Source organism: Anser anser, assembly GCF_964211835.1.
Source record: "Anser anser genome assembly, chromosome: 5".
NCBI lineage: Eukaryota > Metazoa > Chordata > Aves > Anseriformes > Anatidae > Anser > Anser anser.
The window spans coordinates 47,012,923-47,021,272 of NC_139725.1; the positions used below are offsets into that span (position 1 = coordinate 47,012,923).

General features: G+C 34.4%; 1 long non-coding RNA gene across 1 annotated transcript; it reads right to left on the minus strand.

The window, feature by feature from the left end:
- Positions 1-1,099: 1,099 nt before the first annotated feature.
- On the minus strand, positions 1,100-6,646 carry LOC310900991. Its single transcript, XR_014585505.1, has 3 exons — positions 6,466-6,646; positions 2,084-5,741; positions 1,100-1,559 (listed from the first exon to the last, which is right to left on the minus strand). It is a non-coding gene; the product is annotated as an uncharacterized lncRNA (long non-coding RNA).
- Between the last annotated feature and the right edge of the window lie 1,704 nt (positions 6,647-8,350).

Consider the following 8,350-nt stretch of genomic DNA (forward strand, 5'->3'; position numbering starts at 1 on the left):
CTGCACCTGGCCTCACATGCATTTTAGACCTGTTTCAGTTCTACAGTAAGATTGTGCAAGAATGGTATAATACAATGAGTTTTACATAGGCTGATTGAAGAGAACTGTATTTGTTTATGAGTGATCTAGAACATTAAAATCCATGTTTGCATGGAAGTCATATCTTATTTTGAATTGGGAAGTTCTCTGTAAAAGTAAATCTATAACAGGCATAAAGCTCATGTTTCAACAAAAAGAAAAACTTTGTGAACATTGGTTTGAATCTTCTCAGCATTGCGCCCTTTTCTAACCAATGTTACCTATATAGATTGAGTTCTAAGCCTATATATTTTCCACGGTTGGAATTTGGGTTTATATGGCAATAATGTTGCTCTCCATTGCCTCTCTGTTTACAAAAGGACAAGCAATCTCTTCCTATGTGGTGGTGGATTTTTGGTAACTAGAAGACACATTTTCATCGACTTAGGTGTAGGTTTATTTTGGTGCAAGTATTCATTCTCTCCTTATCACTACAAATGTTCTTTCTTGTAATTATTGTTGTCTAAAACTTCAGGATCCATTACATCAGGACTTTGTGAGAGTCCTATGATCTATTTTTTACAGATTACAGATTACTGTAAATCCTAGTGTCCTAATTAAGTGCTCTGTTAAATAAAGGAATAGAATAGAATAGAATAGAATAGAATAGAATAGAATAGAATAGAATAGAATAGAATAGAATAGAATAGAATAGAATAGAATAGAATAGAATAGAATAGAATAGAATAGAATAGAATAGAATAGAATAGAATAGAATTAGAACAGAAAGAATAACTTTCTCACGCTTTACATGAAACCTCACATTTTGATAATATTTTCCTAGGCTGCTTTTTGCATATGATGTAAAATAGAAGAAAAAAATGTGGATAGATGTAATTTAAATGAATTCAATTGTGGTTTTAATCTCCAGACTGTGGGCAGCAATTGAGCTTTTAGGTTAGCTATATGGAGTTCAACAGGAAGCTTTGATGGAGATACTTTGAACTTTATGAAGCTCAGGCACTCTTTTGTGTTTATAAATCTTTCACTACAGCATTTATTTTGTTGTTAAATCCCAGGAGTTTTCATTTCCATCAGTGCTTTTACATGTGACACGTGGTGTTTGAGTTAACAATTAGGAAGTGCTGTGCTGGAAATCTGGTAAATGGTGGACAAACAAAGAAGAAAGAATGGAATTTTAGGACATTTTTAGCCAGTCTTTCTATACTGATTGTAGACTTGATTACAGAATATGGCAAACAGACAAAATCCAAGTTAAAAGATGTACATTTAAAAATACGCATAAAATTAAACAACCTTAGCTTGAAGCATGTTTTCCAGTATCAAATTCCTATGCTTTCATTGAGTTTGATAGTTTATAAGTGTCCATTTCTATTAGGATATAGGTAAAAACTTAATTCACTAATGATTCAGGGTGTAGTCTTGCAAGATGCAGAGGTCTGCAGCATAATGACCAGGTTTCTGTACTCAGAAAAAGCAGTTCACTTTCTTGTCCTGTTAAGTTGTTCTTGTATGCTCTCCTAGTGTGAGGAACATTAAATACTTCAAAGTTAACAAAAGCCAACAACAACAACAACAAAAAAAGTGTTTATATAGTCAAAATTTACTTTTGATTTTAATTTTCTTTTGGATAATACATAGCAGTTTTGTATTGATACTAATTAAAAGATAAATTTTGGCATTTTAAATCATACATATTATAAAACCATGAAATAGGTATCTGAAAACCAGACCACTTAAAGATCATGCCTTTTTCAAAATAAACTTCCAGCTCTTTGTTTTATGAAACAATGAGATCTATATAATTATTTTATAATTGAGGTACAATGTGTTTGGCTGAAATCTAACCACTTTGCTGACAGCAGAATTTTTACACTGAAGGTTGTTCAGTTCCTTCTACTGGTGTCAACAAACTCACCTTCCTGGGGGAGTACAGCTTATATTTTCTGTGTTTTGGTGAGATTCAGAAAGCGTACTTTGTCAGTACTGAGTCTGATGATACAAACACAGTAAATTCCAATACCCTCACAAATTCTGGTCTTACCTGGGAGAGGAAAGGGAAACTTATTTGACCACTTTCCTTCCTCTTCCCTTCCATTTGCCTTCCTCTGGGAAAGAAACACTAAATCAGTTCTGCCATAGGAAAGCTGTTCTGTATTTTAATCTGTTTTTTCCATTACTTATTCCTCCTCAGCGCAGTACCTCCTCATGAAGAGGTAGGAGGACCCTGCAGCTTCACTCCCCAGGCATTAAGAAAATGCTGAAGCATACCAGAAGGAGAAGAACAGGAAAGTAAAATTAAATGAGGAGGAGGATCTGCTTTGTGAATTTGATGTGAAAGTAGAGGGCTGGGACAGAACTGCATCATCTGGCAGGATATGATTGATTTGAAATTTGGGTGGGTAGAAGTAATCTCTGAGTAAGAAATCGGCATTTCTGTGAGCGAGAACTATGACAGAGCCAGAGTTATCTTAATCAAATGAGCCCGGGGAAATGGCAACATCAGTTTTCACACCAACACGTTGGGCATGACTGGGGGACATTCAAAAATCTAGAATATAATCATTGGAGGAAAAACAAAACAAAACAAAACACAACAACCAGCTAAGCTCTCATTATTTATGCTATTTTTTACTTTTGGGGTAAAAAAAATAACAAATATATATGCACTTATTGTTGACTGGAGCATTTCTGGAAAAAGTTCTTTTATTAAAGGATCAGTTCATTTTTATGTGTGTGAGCTCTTTCATGAGGTAATCTGGAATCTTGTATAGGAGTCAGTGATTATATAATTAAATAGATTGTTCTTCTATAAAATTATTTCTTCTTAGCTATTTTTAGTTGTTGTGATTGAGTATGTGATCTAACTTTCAGGAAACAAGATGAAATAAATCTAAAGCTGTAGAACCAATCTTTCTGAACCACTTTGATACCCAATTGCTGTGGTTTATCATATAAAACTTCTATGTGTTCAATGCATTATTCTGCAGAGACTGATGACCACTAAAACATGTTGTCCCCTTTGCAGAAAGGAGGTGATAACAAAAGGGAAATAGAATAAGAAAAGAACATCAATCAGTAAAAGTTCATTAACCTAAAGTTTTTCATCAATCATGATTTCCCTAAAGGACAGTAAGAAAATTGTTCAAGTAATTTTTCTGGTATGAGAGAATCAGTTTCATTTAGGCTAAATAACATCATTTTAAAAATTTCTTTTATAATCTGAAAATGTATATATATATATATATATTAAATAACATGAAAGAGATAATCTTTCAGGTAATACAACTTTTGCCATTTGATTTATTTGCCTAAATAGTTTTGTAGGTTAGATCTCACACTGCCGGTAACTGATCATAATTAAAAAAATATGATTTACCAGTCAGCAGTGAAATAAAGTGAATTAATTGTTCTGTGACCTATGTAAAGGGCAACATATCACAGGAGGGGCTACACAAAAGAATTATAACTACAGGGAGAGGAAGTGCCGTACTATACATATACCAATATCACCTTGGGTCCATCTTGATGTGTCCATGCATGCCCATGCACTTTTCTCTGCTTATCTTGCGAAAATAGAAATAGGGAAATTAACTGTACCTCTGTCAAGACAAAGAGCTAATTTCATGACTAACCCTGTGACTGTTCATGTATTGTTCTTTTTCATAATCTTACCAAAAGGCAGCAACCTTGAATGGATGTCTTATAGTGCACAGTGGCCAACAAATTCAAACCTGTGGGTAATACGTCCAGCGAAAAAGATATATTTATGCAACCAGAAGATGAATGATGCACTGATATCCAGTTTTCTATGGACTGGTAAAGTACATGGACCCTCTAAAAAGTCAGGAAAATGGCTAGATAAAATATGCTGTAAATGTATCGTTATACAGAAAACATTAAAAGAACATTACAGCTGTTTCAGGAAATTCACAGTTCAGGGTGAAATGCACCATATGGCCTTCAATACCTAGACACAACAGGGTGCATTAAAAAAGCTATTTAGGTGGTTCCCCATTGTGCCAAGGCTCTTGAGGACATATGGCACCTTTCACCCTTGACTAACCTTTTCTTTCATTCATTGTTTTCCATAGCCACCTTAAAGATTCTTTGAATGTCATTTTTGTTTCCAGTTATATGTGTGAATGAACATGTATATGAGAAAGAAAGGGAGACTGAAAGGGTTTCCTCTTAGAAGATATAATTTTCTTAGAGGCTGATTCTGAGCGCAATTTGGCAATCCTCATTGCTTCAGAGACTGGAAACAAGTGAATTTCTGATGATGTATTCAAGATGTAAAAAAGAATAAAGAGAAGTCTTAGCATCAAATGGGAAAATGAAAATAATACAATAATACCCTGGTTTATAACTGGACTCCAAAATGTAATGATAATATGAATAATTGTAATAGTAATTGCAATAACAATAATAATAGCGATAACAATAACAATAGAGATAACAGTAACACTACATAAACCATGAGTATTTTAGCAATGGACTGTAATGGTTTAGCTATATAAACTCACAAGAAAATAAATAATTTTCTCTTTAGAAAGTGCATACTAGAGACTTGATTTATTTCCTTATTTGAAGAATTCTTGATGCTAAAAGCCCCACTGAGGGGAACCCACCTCTCTATTTTTGTGTTCCCTTTTAGTTTCAATAAATTGATAAACTGAATATGTGCTAGATGCCTTCTGGATATGTAATCAAATAAGTCCTCTGTGGAAGCTGCCAAGATTGTCTTCTGTCTTAATATTGTCTTCCTGAGTAAATCTGGTACATCTATGCTTACATAGTAATACACTGGTAATACTATGCTTATACGCTGCCTAAGACATCAGGACACCTTGCAATCTTTTCCATATTTATTCTGATTCATGTTTGTTTCTGAAAAGTAGGAAAAACTATTCTCTCTGAATGAAGTCACGGAGAGTCTCAGAACTAGATTCAGAAAAGAGCAAAGTATTGTAAGATTGATTGTTGCAGCAACCAGTCTCCGGTCTCTTTAATTCCTAGCATCTCTTTGCCTGAGTGAAGTGCTTACTCCTTTACTTCACGCCTATGAGGAACTAAGCATCTAAGAGATGGAAACAGCCAGCCTATTGAGGCAGTGAAATGCCAACAAGAGTCAACAGGATAATGTCAGAAGAGGATGCATTAAGATCAACTTTGAAGACTATGGTACCTTACTCAGTGCTGTAAGGATGTTCTTATCTCCCAAATGGGATTCACAGATATCCCTCTTCTCAGGTTACGTGCCAGAAGGAGATGTGGTATCCACTAGTTATTATTTCATTGATTCCCGGGGTGTGAAAAATTGTTCTGTCGGAGAGGATTTGACTTCACTTCCATGGGCAAATATTAAATGTGATATAATTTGGTATAATGAGGATTTTTCAGTTTCCCTTGATGTATTTAATTCTGCTTTCAAGATATGACCAAGCATTTTGGCTGGAGAGAAGAAAAGAATAAGCATGCATTATTCATTAATTTGACTTTTAGAGCAGTTACCTTGAGGAAAGGTTTGAGTTCTTACTTCCAGAAAAATACTACAATAAAAGACTTAAAGATCGAGAGTGAATAACAACCTAAATAATTACATATTATTTGTAGAGATATGTTCCGTGTAATTTCTTCTATCCGGTTCCTGCCATGAATTCTGTTCCTTCTGAGGTCTTACTTCTAGGGCTCTTTTATAGCTAGAAAAAGCAGAAGATAATACACCACTCATCACTCAAACTTGTTTACAAAGTGAATTGGCTTCCCTCAGAGCTTCAGAGACAGGAATTATAAAATCAGCCTGGGAATACACTGAGTGAAAAAATTTCAGTCTTTTGATTTGACAATCTAAGGGAAAACCAATTAATCGCTTACCAGGGAAAAGGTACAATAAGACTCAAGAAGACAATCACAAATATAAATAGTCTAGAACAAAATACAATCCTGTAAATGAAATTCAAAAGCAGTAAGATTTACATAAATATATATATAAATATACATATATATATTTGTGGAATCTTTTACAAATCAAGCATCCAAAAAATAACAGAGAATGATAAAGAAGAAACCATATTTATTCATCATACATTATAGAACAGTTGTGCTGACAAGATTTGCTGATCTACCTCAGCTGTATGTAACTATCTTGTGCTTAGTTTGGCCCATCATAAGTTAAACAAAATTTACTGCATATTAGAATATTTACTCAATTCTGAATTAGCAAATTAATAACTAATGCTAAAAGAGTAGACAGCTGGGGCTAATATCTTTTATATCCTTTGCTGTTGCCATAAGTTGAGCAATGATTTGAAAGCATACTAGGAAAAATGTCTTGCATCTAACTACCATTTGGATGTACTAGGAAAAGTGGCTGAAATAAAGTTGGCAAACAATGTTAGGAAATGAGCCATTAATGAGCCGTACCTAAGATACAGAAAAACAAGCCTCCTCTGCATATGAGTGATTAAGTCACCCAGGGAAAATTGTATTAATGAGCAAAAAAAAAAAAAAAAGACACATTGTCAAATAAACTAGTATAGTGATTTATGGTAACTCACGTAAATTGTTATTTCTCAACATAGCTTTTTCTCCCCTCTCTTTTATCCCTTCCCCTTCCTCCCCTCCCCTCCCCTCCCCTCCCCTTCCCTTCCCTTCCCTTCCCTTCCCTTCCCTTCCCTGCCCTGCCCTGCCCTGCCCCGCCCCGCCCCGCCCCTCCCCTTCCCAATTTTCCCAAGATTTAGTTCACTGGAACAGAGAAAGAAGTATAATGTAGTTAAGCTTCTGCTTCATTACATGAGATTCATACTCAAGGTTTTGATTTTTATCAGGGTAATTAGGGGCTAAGATCTAGGTTCCCCACCACATGATTTTTTTTAACTATCTTAATATTCTGAGGAGTGGACAAAGACATGATATATCAAGTGTTATCTTGGATTTGTGAAAACTTTTCTCAAAAAACATTCCATTGGAACTTTGGCTTTCAGCTTCCTTTGGGAAGGAAAAAAAAATGTTTACCTCTAATTCCAAGCAACTCCATTAATTCAGATAGTTTGGATTTATAACAGTATAACTAAGAGCAGGAATTGTCCCTACCAACACCTGAAAGGAGATCAAAATAAATAAATATCATTAACAAAAAAACATCAACAAATTGAATAAAAACGTCTTCTGAGGTTTCCTTTCCTAACTCCAGATACCTTGGTAATTTTGTTTGGTTTTGCATTTTTAATGATTTGACTATTTAAAAGAACAGGATTTCTGAAAGTCTCTGATGCATCATCAAACACAGGGAACACGGATTTCTTTGATTCATTGGTACCTCCACCCGACTGCCTTTAACAAGAAAAAACATGCAACTGCCCCAGTTATCATGTGTGTATATGCACATTAATATATTCAGATAAAAAAAGTCATTTACCACATATGTGCATCAGAATTGACCACGCTGCGAAAGAAGAGACTTTACAGGCCTTTTAAAAACAATCACTTTAAAAAGGCAGGTATGTGTGCTTAAAGAGAGGTGAGGGGCATCCTCAGAACTTCTCACATTGTACATTGTCAGGGTACAAAACATCACACACTTTGACAATTAGAACAAGAATACAATGATTCCCAGAGATGTCAAAGTCACCATGGAGAAAAGTAGACTACATCTAAATCTGAAAAATAAATTTTGGGCAGGAAATTAATTAATTAATTAACGTAATAAAAACTGTCAATACAATCATCTCCATAATAATCTGCTTCTATTTATTAAATTATTTATTATAAATAAATCATGTCAAATACGGAGAAGTTACTGTAAATGAAAGAGGCAAGGAGAATTTGTTCTTCAAAATATGTGAATAAATTGATTTAAACAATTCATCAGGATTTCAAAATTGTCAGGCATTAAGATATGTAATATGGGCAGTGGATCAGAAATTGACTTTGTTTTTTAAATATTTTTTTGGAATCGAGTACTGCAAAAAATTATTTCAAGAATTTCCCCGTCTTATAATATTGACCTTATTTTCTTGCATAAGCCAAGTGGAGAAGGTTCTTCTCCCTTCCCTCTCCTACCAACATATGTAGGAATAAAAGAACAGATGAGGGACAAAGCAAAAAAGCATGAGTAAGTGATGCCCTAAGGACATTGTGACTTTCACTAGTTTTCTAGGGGAAGATCTTCAAAAGACACCAAGGCCACTGACACCAAGGCCATAATATTAAAAGTCATTGAGGTTTGAGTACATTCAGGCTTCTTTGAAAATGACTCTCATTTTTTTTATTTTGGTGCTGAGATACAAGGAAAACTAAAGTAACTTAC